The 14,915-nt window shown below is 34.4% G+C and overlaps 1 protein-coding gene and 1 long non-coding RNA gene across 3 annotated transcripts in view; one reads left to right on the forward strand and one right to left on the reverse strand.

The window, feature by feature from the left end:
- Window positions 1-14,915, forward strand: part of corn (microtubule-binding protein cornetto) — a 114,368-nt gene that overhangs the window by 47,268 nt on the left and 52,185 nt on the right. Inside the window, exon 2 of one of the 2 annotated variants that reach the window (XM_074128852.1) lies at window positions 1,954-2,006. The exons of the other annotated variant lie outside the window; for it this stretch is intronic. The gene's annotated coding sequence lies outside the window, so the exon portion shown is untranslated. The remainder of the gene's footprint in view (window positions 1-1,953; window positions 2,007-14,915) is intronic. 2 annotated transcript variants of the gene reach the window in all.
- LOC141454233 (uncharacterized) lies at window positions 8,438-9,657 on the reverse strand. Its single transcript, XR_012458586.1, has 2 exons — window positions 9,428-9,657; window positions 8,438-9,335 (listed from the first exon to the last, which is right to left on the reverse strand). It is a non-coding gene; the product is annotated as an uncharacterized lncRNA (long non-coding RNA).

A 14,915-nucleotide genomic window follows, 5' to 3' on the forward strand; every position in this document is an offset into this window, starting at 1 on the left:
AATGAGTAGTTATCGATATATTTACAAAAACACCCTAGCGCAACCATTCTGTGATATCTAGAACTACTAAATTTGTTGGAAAAATCCAAATAGGTTCTGTTTTTTCATAAAAACTTAGCCCAGAGGTCTAGGTACAGCGCTTGTAACAGTCGAATGGAATGTTCGCTATAGATTTTTTAATAGATTGCTCTATTTTGTAAAAAAAATAATATTTTTCACAAAATTTTGTGAAGTCAACTTTCTAAATTAAAGGGCCTTTTACATATTTATTTGAAATGAACTATAAATGGACGAATGTTAATTAAAGAGTAGGTATTTTGATTATCATACTGTCACAGTAATACTAGCCTGTCTAATAGAGGAGATCGCTCATTGTAAGGTCTATTAATAACGTTAATATTCTTTTTGGGTCAAATGTCAAGGTATAGATGGATCTCCCACGTACACTATAGTAGTTGGCAGCGCAGTTACAGTAATATAGTTTTTCAAATTTTGTTTTATTTTCCTCTGAATAGGTGGATAAAATGGGTTCCTACTATCATCATTTTGATCTCAAAGAGATAATTACTTTGGTCTATATGATGATGGCAGACATAATAATCATCCATACAGGCAATTTACACTCACCATATTTTTATTTTAATGTTTTTCTTTGACTCGGCAACTGTTTGGTCTACTCTGTAATTAACCAATTAGCTTCTCCGTTTCTTCTATTTACGACCTACATCTTGTTTATTTTAGTCAAAAATTTTCTAATTCTAAGATTTGTGTGCGTCATCCGTTTCAAAAAAAAAAAAAAAGGTACATCTCTTTATTGAAGAAGTACTGGAGTCTGTGGAGTCACTAATTAAATGTTTTGTTTACGTCCAAGACTCCATATTTACTCCTGCAAAATGATACCCAAGTTACTATCATCTTTCAGTAACAAAGTAAATTTGGAGGTAGCAGTTTCCAATTAGCTACCGATCTGCTTTTTTAAAAAAATTGTTCCACCAGTATTTGACCTCATGGCACTTCTTACTGCACACGCCAAGCCCCAAGTTGAACAAGATTGATGCGTAAGATATGCTCTTACCTCAAGCCACACTTTACTTTGAACTCTCCGTCAAAGCCGTGTGGTTATCAGAATAATTGTAGGCCTATTAACTGGTCATTTGCAGGCACAGAAAACACATGCATCGCATGGGCCTGGCAGATGATAGCCTTTGTAGGTTCTGTCAGGTGAAGGAAGAAGAGGAAACGGCACTGCACGTGTTGTATCAGTGCGAGGGGGCTTGTCTGGATAGGGATGTTACTCCTCGGGGAGGAAAAACCAAGGCCTTTGAGCTACACCCAGGAGCCGCTCTCAAGAATTAAGAGCCACAATAGATCCATACGGGTGCCTAGTTAGAATCTAATCTAATCTACTTTGAACTCTTCAAATATAATATCTTGCATCTCTACACCGTGAGCCCTTTGCGTCACGTTGACTAAGCCAAGCAGCTTTCTGCTTCGTCAAAAGAACTGGAAGCCTCAAGCAACAATGTCTGAAGCTTCCTCCTTCAGATCTAAGAACGAGTGGAAATGATCAACGTCGAATTCCATAAATATTTTCCAGCAACTACTGAAAGAAAACAATGGCTTCTACAATTTTCAGACACATTTTTTTCAAAATTTTGTAACGAGCGTACTATTCCGAAGATTTAATGCAAGATTCTCACTAATTTTCTAGCTTGTCCTTCCTAGAATGCACTCTCTTTTTTTCACGAATGTCTTTCATTAACAGATCGGATCTTTTTATCTTTTGTTTTCAATCCCTTTTCAAAAATTTAATAGAGAATTTTCATTTCGTGAGTGGAAATACGAGTACATATAAGAAAATAAAATATTGTAACGAGTAAATCTCTCCATTCAATTATTGGTGTTAATTTCGAGTTAATTAATACTTATCCATTCTTGTCTTATCTGTTACAGAGCTATTAGAAGTGAAGAGCAACTTCTGAATTCACATTCTTATGCAAAATTAGGTAACATGCTTAAATTTTTGTTATATTCTATAATTGATTTTACAATACCTATTAATTTAAAAATATTGTTTATGCTTAATTTATTGGAGAATATTAATTACTGAACTAAAATAAGGCTCCATCCTTAAGCATGAGTCGCCTTTTGTGGAATCAATATGGAAAAGATTGTATGAAGTATATAGATTGATAGATTAATAACCTTGTGACAGATAGGTCTTGTACAAGACTCACGAGGTCGGATTGTCTATGACAGCAGGATATACCAACGCACAAGGAAGGACAGAAGATATTGCTTACTTCGTGTATGAATTATTAAACACCTCACTGATATTTTGTCTATTCACCTGTACATCCATTCTGCTGAAATTTTTTACTTTCTCTTGGTCTTTTTACAGAGGAAGTCCGTAGATGGGGCCATAATTTCCAGCTGAAATCCCTAACGATTGTTTTTTTTCTACACTTCCGATAATTATAGTCTTTTCTATAGACTTCGGATTAGTGTTTTTGCTATGGATTCTGATTCCAGATTAGATTAGAAGTTAGATTGTTAAAACCTAACAAACACAAGCAACAAAAACAAAAACAAGCAACTCTTTAGATGAAATACAGTTTTATTTCTCCAGATGTCCAAGTATATCTATTCTTTTGTGATCGTACAATATGCGCTTTTGTTCGCACTTGAGTAGTTAAAGAAAGGTTTATGCAAAACTTGCGTTTTTTTGTAACTTATAGATGTAAAATCTTTTAATAAGCAGAGCTTTTATATGCTTGTTTTACTGCGATAAACAAAAATTTTCAGCTTTAAAAATCTTGTTATCTTTAATTTGCTACAATTCACTGCTTGTTGTTTTTCGAACAATTCATTTCCGAGGCATCTGATTATCTCTTATTTAAAATTAAATTATGTACTTTATTTTTTTTTAATTGTACATTTTTAGATCTGTGTCAAGTGGTTTTGATTATTACACATGTAGGTATATTATTTTGTGTAATAAATTAGATTTAATAGAAGTTAATAATGTACTTGGTCTCCTTGGCTGACAAATGTACAAAAAAATTTTATTTTCACATTAATTACTAACATTTTGGTGTGTACCTTGAAATATTTTACACGATATTTCTGCCGCTCGAATAAAATCTAAAGATTTTTGTAATTAGTTAGGTATTTTTTGTTCTGGGAGATCGTCTCTTTCTTCATATGAAATAACTTTAAGTGAAGTTACAAATTATAGTTGTCATCTCCAACCAGCTAACAAGAATTAGTAGCCCGGCCGCGAAAACTTGCTCCTGAGTATACTGGAGCCTGCTTTTGCTACGAGGATAGAGATCAGCGCTACTAGAGACCGTCTTAGGGTACGTTTACAACGGAGCTGTGAGTATAGATGATAGCAGAGATGATAACTGATAGAGTAAAATATAATCGCTGATTAGTGTGCACAACGGAGCTGTGATACTTGCAACATGTCGAGTAGTGAAGAAGAGTTTTTATGTTCACCAGCAACGAAATGGTATATTTTAAAGAAAAAACGCTTTAGAAAATATCATGTACATCCCATAAATAAAAAAACGAAGTACTTTCGGCGAATTTCACTATTTATATAAGGAACTTAGAAATTATCCGGATCGTTTTTTTGAATATGTGAGGATGGGTCCAACCACATTTGACTAAATTTTAGAAAAAATAAGGTCAAAATTAAGAAAACGTAGGAAAAATTGTCATGGAAATCCTATAACCATAGAAGAAAAATTAGTGATAACTCTGAGGTAAGGTTATATTGAGGAAAAACAAATAAATACACATAAAAATAAATGTAAGCACGATTTAAAAAACAAAATATTGTTTAAAAGTAAATAATAAAATAATAACCAAAAATAATGAGTAAAGACAGCACTAATTAATTTTTCTACCTCCATTTTGAAGCTCCGATACTGGAGTTCAGCTAGCAGAAAAATGAAAAATTCAATTCTATCATCTATGCTCGTTTATAGCAGCGCGTATGTGTCACTAGTCGAAGCTTCGCTCACATAAGAATGTACTAGGTTATTCTATAAGCGCTGATGCATCACTGCTATCATCTCCGCTATCATCTATGCTCACAGCTCCGTTGTGAACGTACCCGTAGACAGTGTAGCTCACGCTCAATGTCAAAAGTCACCAAACTGGCTTATGTGTGTCCAAATAAAAAATTGCTTACGGGCTACCTAGCGGTCGAAAAAAACGGTTGTTCTCGTTTCAATGCGGTTTAAAAAAAATGTTATCCAATATTTGAGTTGCAGCTTATCAAATTGTCGGTAGTTTGTATATTTTTCTATTTCTAAATCAGCTGAAATAAAAATGCAAACGAAGAAATCGATTTGATAATATTCAACGCTTAATCTATCAGAAAAAACGCTCTAATCACGTACATATATAAAATTTATTTAGTTAAAAGCAGTTGTCTCAGTAAAAAATAGTTGTAGCTTTACAAATATAAGATTTAATAAATAACATTCTTTATAACATTAGTTTTTGTTTCTGACCGAAGCTGGAACACGGAATGTTTTTCTCCCACTTTCGCCGGACTGCGGATGTTAAAACATTCAAAGATAAAGAATTATAGCATAGTTATACGTACAAGCTGCCAGCTTCACTGAGAGTTAGTGTTATATTAATTAAAGGTTATTAATCTATACTTAGTATTGCATGAATTAATTCCTGTCGATCCAACTAAGAGCATCCCTAAATTTTTTGTACACGGAATAAGACAAAAAAGGAAGGTAGTTGTCTATTTGTTCTGGTTTGGTAAAGCAAATACAGAAAGAGGAGAATAGTGTATGAATTATAAATCCGTGCAGTGTCCGTTTTATTAACAGATGTTGATGTAACTCCCTAAGTTTATTGTCTATTTCATTTTTTATTTATGTATTCCATGGACACTAAGAAAGATTCAATTACGAATCCATTCAATGTCCACAACAGGAGGAAAAAAAGGTAGGGAAGGTTATTCATGTTTGTACAGAGAGAACACACTGAAGACATTGTTACTCTGCGAGGACGAAGTTTATAGCTTTAAGTAAGGATTATAAATGTTTACAACTATTCTTCAACTTTAAGGGTTAAGGGAGAAATCAAGTTGGGCAGTGCTTCACCCCTGGATTTCCTTCCCTATAGTAATTTTAAAAGTAATTCCCTTAACACATCTCCCAATTTTCTGTTCTAAAGGAACGATGAAAGTCAGTGAAAGAGACGTCGAGAAAAATCACTAACAATTTTCCGCTGTTAAGAAAGTTGAAGGAATTGCACTTGAATTTACTTCAATTGTTGAAGTAAAGTAAAGTAATCGCCTATTTTTTCTGACAGGGCTTAACGTCTAACTACCAATTAGGTGTCGTGGACGGAGGCAACTAGCAAACATACTTTACTGTAAATTCCTTTTATTAATCATTAAATAAAATCCAAGGCGTAAGACCGAGAATCGAACCCAGTACCACAATACGTATTAGCTTCGCAGGTCTCGCCTCTAACCGCTCGGCTACCGTGGCGCCCAGATCTACAATAATAATTTTTCTACAAGTATATCAGTATAAGTTTTTAAATTCTAAAACAGATGAATGAGAATAGAATTTAGGTAATTCTTTTTTAATTAAAATTAAGGTTATTCCTTTTGCCTGTAAGTTTAAAATTGAAAACCTTTCTACAGATTATGTTTTGATTATATAAATTATAATATTGATTCAATTAAAATAATGACAATTAATTCCTTGATATTGGTGTGCAGGCATGATTTAACCCATATTAGATGAGGATTACTCGAATAACCATTAAAAACCTTTGTAATCTCTGCTTTTTCATCTTTTAGAATTTAAAATGGACGCTCGAAACGTTTTAATAAATAGAAAATTTCTGGAATAAGGAATTTAGGTATCAAAGTACCTAAAAATCTCACTCTACCATAAAAGAAAGCTAGTTTTAAGATTTGGTTTCTCCTCACCTAAATGCAGTCTACTAATTAATTATGCAGTGTCACGATAAAACTATAACCTGCCCTTTTTTTTAAAAAAAACATATGATAATTTGTGTTATTATAATACACGTGATTGATTACATGTTACCAGAATTGGGAATCCGTTATCTATTTTAGTAAATATAATCATACGTGGATCATGTATATATAAAATTTAGCTATGTGTAAGTAGCGTGGGCACACAATAATGTTGTGTTCAGACAAGGACATTGTCTTTTCAACTGACAAGACTTGTTTTGCCTGGCCAGTCGGGTGACTCACTTGGCTAACGGACGTCCCCTGTAGACTTTCTATTTTATAAACATCTAAGTAAGGTACTTCTTTTTATGCTTCTACTAATCGGCAATCTGTCTTCGTGAACACTCCGAACAGATTGGTGTCTCTTTCTGTTGTTATACTGGTGCTCTAGCTAGTAGATCACTTATTCTGGCAAAATTTGTTTTACATTGAATTGAGTTCTTTGTAATAACCAAAAAATTAGTGTTTTTATCATCTGATACTTAATTTTCAATTTACCACCTCTACTGGTGAAAAAGCAACTTAACTTCTCATTGTATTTGTTGCAATTATCTCAAAAATTCCTTTTGAGGTTTTTTAAAAAAAATTTCAAACGTCTTGAGAGTAATATTTTTCTTCGAAAATGGATTTTTGAGATTCTTAGGGAAGTAAAAATCCCAGATTTGTACCTAAAACTGAAAGATATGGAGTCGTTAAAAGATAATAAGGTGGACTTTAATTGGGTTACACAATTACACTTCATGTTTAGTAGAATAGGAGCGGATGATGTCTGGGAGAGACAGAAAGTATCTCATGCCGAGTCGGAGGCTTTGGTAGAGCGATGGGCTGCGAATAGCATCTCAAGTGACATTGAGAAAGTGTGCAATTCCAATTTTAATCCGGTCTTCAGACACGTTAGTAACCTGGGTGCCGGGGAATATTATCTTAAATTAAATGGCCCCATTCAAAAAATTAGGGTGATCTTGCAGTTACGACTAAGCGGGACTGAGAGAATACATTTTTATATAAATGGTCATTCTTACTTCATCGATGCCACATTATTGTGCACTGTCTGTAACCATGAGCTGGAGACGTTAGAACACATCCTCTTGAAATGCCCTATTTATGCACCTGTCAGGAGCCATTACCTATCCAAATACATCCAAGGCGAAGTTGATTGTAATACACTAATTGATGTTTTGCAGGTGGACAGTCTTCGGAAGTTGAATGACATCTTCTGTTACATTGCGAGCGTCGTGAGGCTGAGGTCCTTCGCGCTCGACGAATGAAGTTATTTTTATGTTCTATATTTTTTAATTTTTGGTTATTCGTTGGGTGCGAACGATCTTGCTTTCTTGGCGCCGCTGTTGTGGAGTGTCTTTTGACTTTGGGAGCTGCCCTCTGGCTAGATTTTCCGTTTGGGGGTTGACTGAGGCAGACTATTTTTCACTGTACCTCTTAATTGACTACAGGTTATGTTGGGTTTATTGAATTGCTACTAAATTTAAAAAATTGAAATATTTGATTTAAATATTATTTAATTAAAGTATTTGTATTATTATTTAAAATATTAAAATTATGTTCAATCTAGTTTCGTCTGGTAATATTTAAATTGGCTTTGTATAACTAATTTTGAGTTCAATTAATTTTGTATTTTGTTTTAAACAAATTATGTTATATGTTATTTGAAATTGTACCCTACTCCTTGCTACAAGGAATTCCCTTATAAGCAATAAAGTTTATTATTATTATTATTATTATTAAAAATCCCAGATTTCCTACATAAATGGCATTTCAGAGTAATGTACTGCAGTCAGGTCTTAAAACAATGAAGAGAATTTAACAAAATTTTATTTTAAGAGAACGTACTCGTGTTTACCAGTGGTTTTGATAGAATATCTCAAGAATTAAAAGTGGAAGACAGCTCAAAAACTTGGTATCTTTTTTGTTTTGTTTTGTACCATTCTTCTCTCTCGTCATTAAGATTTTGGCCGTAGTCTACCATTGTAAGTTCACCATTACTGCTGCGGATTGAAGAGTAAGGTTCGCCACGTAGATAGGAGCGTCAGCTATCTGTCGGAGTAGTTTTTGATTGAAAAGTCTGTATAGTTTGTAGGTTTGACTGAACCCCACAGCCCTAGTCCGTCAGTCCACATAGGTTTGAGGATAGTATTGAATATTAATCGTTTCGAGTTCTGTAGGCGGACATCCAAAGCAGTAAGTAGAGAAGTTTCGCACGTTCTGGCATTGCTTATCTTTTAAGTCTAGTACGTGGGTGCCAAGTAAGGCGTTTATCTAATGAATAGCCCAAGGTAGAGCATCACAAGGAAGAGGATTGTTATTAAAGAAGACTGGATTACAGAAGCCTTGCCGATCAGTAAACGTAGCATTTCTGTGTGTTCAATGTAAAAAAGATAAGATTGATTTTGAGGTGAATGGCGAAAGTGTCTTGTTAAAAGTAAGATTAATAACTTATTGCAGCCACTATTTGCAATAACTGTACACTTAGCGTAGGCGTCGAGGACGCCTACAGGTTCAAATACAAACTAAACAGCCGGTCTCTTGGCCTCACAAGTGCGAATATAGTGAATCCAAGGTCCCCTAAGTACTTGGTTCTTATTGGCACAGATGACCAACCATGTCCGTCTCAGCCCACTTCCACTTTTTCCAAATAGAAAAAATTACTCAGGTTTTTCTTGCCAATAATGTTCAGTCTGCTAACAGCAGATTTGTCACATAATGTTCAGAGCACGAATTGACAACTCCTAGATGTCAACAACCTTCCTACAGATAGCGCATAAGTTCCATTATAAGTACAGTTTTATGCGCTGGTGAAATGATTGTGTTTGTATACTGCACGTTTAGCTTTTACTGTAATTACAACTCTATCAAGTAAGGAAATAGTATCTGTTGTAAATCCAGTTTTATGTTGTTTTCTTTTTTCAAGACTATAACGAGAACATGTAAGTGCCATTTTTTTGAATTAATTAAACTCTTTTAAAAAAGGAAGTTCCCGTGCTCTCTTTATTTTAATTTGATTTATTTACCAGCACTAGATAATTGCAATTAAAATATGCACCAATTACATTTAAAGTTACTTCAATTAATAGAATGTATAAAATTCAGTTGGAAACTAGAAATAATCATACTTTGTAGGCTTCTGGTTTTATATTAATTTCTCTTATTGTCCCTTACAATCATTAGAGAAAATATTCATCAACATTTCTTGAACAGAAACATTTATTCTTTCCGCTTCCTTGTTCATTCTTGCCTCCTAAACGTATTTCTTTTATTACTGCTTCATTTTAGAAATTCCTGAATGTTTTTGCTGAAAATTTTGATGTTAAATATAATAAAATTATAATTTTGATACCCAGTAAATAGTAGCTTTTGTAACTTTTATGAATCTGTTTCTATTACCTGTTTTTAGGCTCTTTTAATTAAGACATCTGTTTTTTGTTGCTTACGCTATTTCATCCAATCATACAGCCTTAAGAAATGACGTATTCAAAACTTTTTTGGCAAAAATATCCTTAATTTAGCTTCTTCTTTAGTTGAAAGTTTGATAGAGGATCAGTTGGATTTTTCTTAACGTGCCATTATTCTACTGAATAGAAAAATTGGAAGCTTAATAATCAATATTTAATATTTAGCTTTATGGACTAAAAAATGGTGGAAGTTTTTATTTCACTAAATAAGAATTAATCTTTTCGCAGCCCAATAAGAGCAACTTTAATATAATTTTAGCGCTTTCGTTTAATAAGAAATAAATGGTTAAAAGCTTCAAATATTAAAAACTAACATGAATATATAAATTGTTTCGTGACCGTAAATTGTTAAACTAAGGATTCAAGATTGGCAAGGAATCGGTCCAAATAAAAACAACATTTCGTCTTTTTGTTAACGTTTCGACAAATACGAGGGTCGTTTGAAAAGTCCGTGCAAAAATAAAAACTACTTAATTTTTTGGAGTAAACCTTTTTTATTTTTCAACATAGTCTCCTTTTAGGCTTATACACTTCGTCCAACGCTGCTCTAGTTTGTTGATCCCTTCCGAATAATATGATTTGTCCAAGACTGAAAAATAGCCATTCGTTTCTGCAATCACCTCCTCGTTTAAATAAAATCTTCTTCCCGCCAGCCATTTCTTCATTGAAATGGAACAAATAGTAGTCCGAGGGAGCCAAGTCTGGAAAATAGGGGGGATGTGAAACGAGTTGGAACCCTATTTCCATTAATTTCGCGACCACAACTGCTGAGGTGTGAGTTGGTGCGTTGTCGTGATGGAAAAGGACTTTTTTGTGGGCCAATCGTGGACGTTTTTCTTGCAGCTCGGTTTTCAAATGGTCCAATAACGATGAATAATATGCACCTGTAATAGTTTTACCCTTTTCCAGATAGTCGATGAGGATTATTCCTTGCGAATCCCAAAAGACAGTCGCCATAATCTTTCCGGCCGAAGGAACGGTCTTCGCCTTTTTTGGCGCAGATTCCCCCTTGGTAACCCATTGTTTAGATTGTTCTTTGGTCTCAGGAGTGTAGTGATGTATCCATGTTTCATCCACAGTGACGAAACGACGCTTAAAATCCTGCGGATTCTTCTGGAACAGCTGCAAACCGTCCTTGCAACACTTCACACGATTTCGTTTTTGGCCAAGCGTGAGCAATCGCGGCACCCATCTTGCGGATAGCTTTTTCATGTCCAAATGTTGATGCAAAATATTATGTACCCGTTCATTCGAGATGCCCACAGCACTAGCAATCTCACGCACCTTCAATCACCATATCATGGATTTTATCAGTGATTTCTGGAGTAGTAACCTCAACAGGGCGTCCAGAACGTTCAGCGTCACTTGGGCCCATATGGCCACTCCGAAAATTTTGAAACCACTTATAAACTGTTCTAATCGAAGGTGCAGAGTCACCATAATGTTTATCAAGCTTCTCTTTAGTCTCCTGAGGCGTTTTGCCTTTCATAAAGTAGTGTTTAATCAACACACGAAATTCTTTTTCGTCCATTTTTTGAAAATCACTCGACTTCCTCGATTCAAACGAATGCCAAACACAAAGAAATAGACCGATCTGGCTGAAACTTGGTGTGTGTTCTTCCAAGAGATGCTACTAACTAAACATAACCTCGATACGCGCCAGTGGTGCTATCTCTCTGACTTTGCACGGACTTTTCAAACGACCCTCGTATATAGTCTTCTTCAGGGCGTGGCTATGCGGGTTGGTTGAGTTACTGAAACTTTAGTTTCTCATCCAAACCGCATAGCCACGCCCTGAAGAAGACAATATATTTGTCGAAATGTTGGCAAAAAGACGAGATGTTGTTTTTATTTGACCGATTCCTCGCCAATCTTGAATCCTTAGATTAAAAAGTAACTTTTAGTTTTAGAATTATATGTTTATTCAAGAAATATAAGTGTTAGGAATACAAACCTTATCATTGGCCAATCCAATATCTTTATTTCTAACTTATTTTCTTTATCATTGTTGTAGGTTTACAAAATTAAGTTTACATTTTCATAATTATTTTTCATCCAAACTAGTTTTTTTAGAATTCATAGTATAAAAAGTACCAACATTAAGCAAATAAAAGTAATTGCATACCTATTATTCATTGCTTTTATGTAAGTAAAACTGACAAGTCAGATATAATAAAATGCAGAAGTTTAACTAGTTTATTTAGAGTCAATGCAGTACATATTACCATAAATATTTATTCACATGTTATTATATAATAAAATGCTGCATTATTGAATATCTCTCAGAGCGTTAAGAAGTAGAACTATTAGATTAGATATTGGACCAGTTGGGAAAGAATAGTGGAATGAAATGGAATATCGCGTGACAATTCAGTGTTTAATACTGAGTTCATGAAGTTTTTCATTGGTTGCCATTCCAGCAATGATAGAAGGATTATGGCGCTGCTCAGACAAGCATTTCTATCCTGAAGGTTGGACGGAGAAATGCGGGTGATCAATGTTTTTTATTCTCCAGCTTTCGGATTGAATCTGCGGCTATCCTTGGAGGAACTGACTTTTCATTTTATCATCAGTATTTTGTCCCTCGTATTTCATTTTTACTGACGGAGGTTAATTTTTATTAATTTACTTTTATGCAGACTATTTGTTTTTTTTTTAAATTTTTTTGGCAGCCTATAGTTCGCCCAGCTAATTAAACGTTATTCTTCCGGATCTTTCAAAAGTGTAGTACTTTTCATAATGAAGCAAGCGTTTTTCCAATTTTGGAAATCCTCTAAAAGAAGATTAAAGCCTAAAGTAGCGATAACTCTATGTCTTTCTTTCAAAAATCTTCAAAAAGAAGTGAGACTTTATGAATAGGAATGTTTTCAGTCTTTTTCTAGATGTTTTTGAGAGAAAAAATGCATTCACTTCTTCTCTAAATGCATACATATTATGCGTAATAAACTGCATTATTTTGAACTTACCTGAAAATTGATTTTTAAAACGTTCTGATAAAGCTAGAAGTGTGCCCTTGTAACGAATAGATTTCCAAGTTATTTATTATTTAATTGGAAACGGCCAAAAATATATATTTTTTTTAAATAATTAGAATGCAACTGTACTCAATTAGAATAAATAACCATAATTTCTGTCTCAAAATCCCTCATTTATTTTTTTTAATGAGTTTCTGGTCCATCGCAGATCCATCTTTAGTTTGAAAATCCTTTAAATAGATTTTGGCTATATTAAGTTTTATGTTAATTTGCCTTCATTTTACTGAAAAGTTGTAATTGTAAACGAGAGATTTGTGTCCGAAACTAGAAACTAGATGAATCATTTATATATTCTGGAATTCTTAAAGAGTAACAGATTCTCAACATCTTCATTTATGAAAAAAATGTATTTCTGTAAAATGTTGCGATGTCTCACCAAGTTTCGAGAATTTTTTTCTGTAATAATTGAGATACATTTATACGAGGGTCGTTTGAAAAGTTCGTGCAAAGTCAGAGAGATAGCACTACTGGCGCGTATCGAGGTTATGTTTAGTTAGTAGCATCTCTTGGAAGAACATACACCAAGTTTCAGCCAGATCGGTCTATTTCTTTGTGTTTGGCATTCGTTTGAATCGAGGAAGTCGAGTGATTTTCAAAAAATGGACGAAAAAGAATTTCGTGTGTTGATTAAACACTACTTTATGAAAGGCAAAACGCCTCAGGAGTCTAAAGAGAAGTTTGATAAACATTATGGTGACTCTACACCATCGATTAGAACAGTTTATAAGTGGTTTCAAAATTTTCGGAGTGGCCATATGGGCACAAGTGACGCTGAACGTTCTAGACGCCCTGTTGAGGTTACTACTCCAGAAATCATTGATATGGTAATGGATGACAGAAGAGTGAAGGTGCGTGAGATTGCTAGTGCTGTGGGCATCTCGAATGAACGGGTACATAATAATTTGCATCAACATTTGGACATGACAAAGCTATCCACAAGATGGGTGCCGCGATTGCTCACGCTTGACCAAAAACGAAATCGTGTGAAGTGTTGCAAGGACGGTTTGCAGCTGTTCCAGAAGAATCCGCAGGACTTTAAGCGTCGTTTCGTCACTGTGGATGAAACATGGATACATCACTACACTCCTGAGACCAAAGAACAATCTAAACAATGGGTTACCAAGGGGGAATCTGCGCCAAAAAAGGCGAAGACCGTTCCTTCGGCCGGAAAGATTATGGCGACTGTCTTTTGGGATTCGCAAGGAATAATCCACATCGACTATCTGGAAAAGGGTAAAACTATTACAGGTGCATATTATTCATCGTTATTGGACCGTTTGAAAACCGAGCTGCAAGAAAAACGCCCACGATTGGCCCACAAAAAAGTCCTTTTCCATCACAACAACGCACCAGCTCACTTGTTTTGTCCCCCAATATGAAGAAATGGCTGGCGGGAAAAAGATTTTATTCAAACGAGGAGGTGATTGCAGAAACGAATGGCTATTTTTCAGACTTGGACAAATCCTATTATTCGGAAGGGATCAACAAACTAGAGCAGCGTTGGACGAAGTGTATAAGCCTAAAAGGAGACTATGTTGAAAAATAAAAAAGGTTTACCTCAAAAAATTAAGTAGTTTTTATTTTTGCACGGACTTTTCAAACGACCCTCGTAGTTACACAAAGTTCGAAGTTACTCGCTAAGTTAGTTTATGTCCAAGAAATTATTTGTTACTATAAATGTTAAATGATTCCCAAACTTTTTCATATAACAATTTGCTTTTTAGAACAAGGTTTTTATAATCTTGTTATTTCAGGCTTAAATGACAAAACTTCTGTAATAAAATTCCTTGTGTCACAATTAAAGAAAGAAATCTTTTGTGAATATATGCTTGGAATTGCTTGTCTAGAAAGCAGGATTGGCAAGATGCCCGAAAATCAATTCACTTTCTCCCTTTGTAGGATTTAGAATAGTTTTGCTGTTCTTTGTTTAGCTAAAGCAATCGGCTGATTCTTTACATATTTTAAATAAAACGTTACAAAATAATAGATTCTATATTTTTACCTAATTCAGCTCTTCATCTTTAGAAGTGATTAGAATGGTACCTGAAATTGATTGCCTATAATAGGCTAAATTATAATTATTATAATTGCCAGTAAGAACTTATATTGAATTTGCACTCATTTAATCCAAAGAATCCTGAAATTTAAAAAGTTGAATTAGGAAGGGAAGAGATTAGGTTAGTGATTAGTGCAAGAGTTGATTTAGGGTTCGAATCCAGACCATTCTTAGTTCTTAGATTTTTTGTCTAGAAACCTCTTACATTTCATCGTCCGGTGATGGACATTATTTCTGTAACGAGACAATCTTGTTCGGAAGCCGCCAGTGAATTGAAATCCTTGACAATGGGCAGGAAAAGACAATGCCAACCTTTAACTAAGGGAATT

Source organism: Rhodnius prolixus, unplaced genomic scaffold, assembly GCF_049639745.1.
Source record: "Rhodnius prolixus isolate KJV_2025 unplaced genomic scaffold, Rpr scaffold_9, whole genome shotgun sequence".
In the NCBI taxonomy this organism is placed as follows: domain Eukaryota; kingdom Metazoa; phylum Arthropoda; class Insecta; order Hemiptera; family Reduviidae; genus Rhodnius; species Rhodnius prolixus.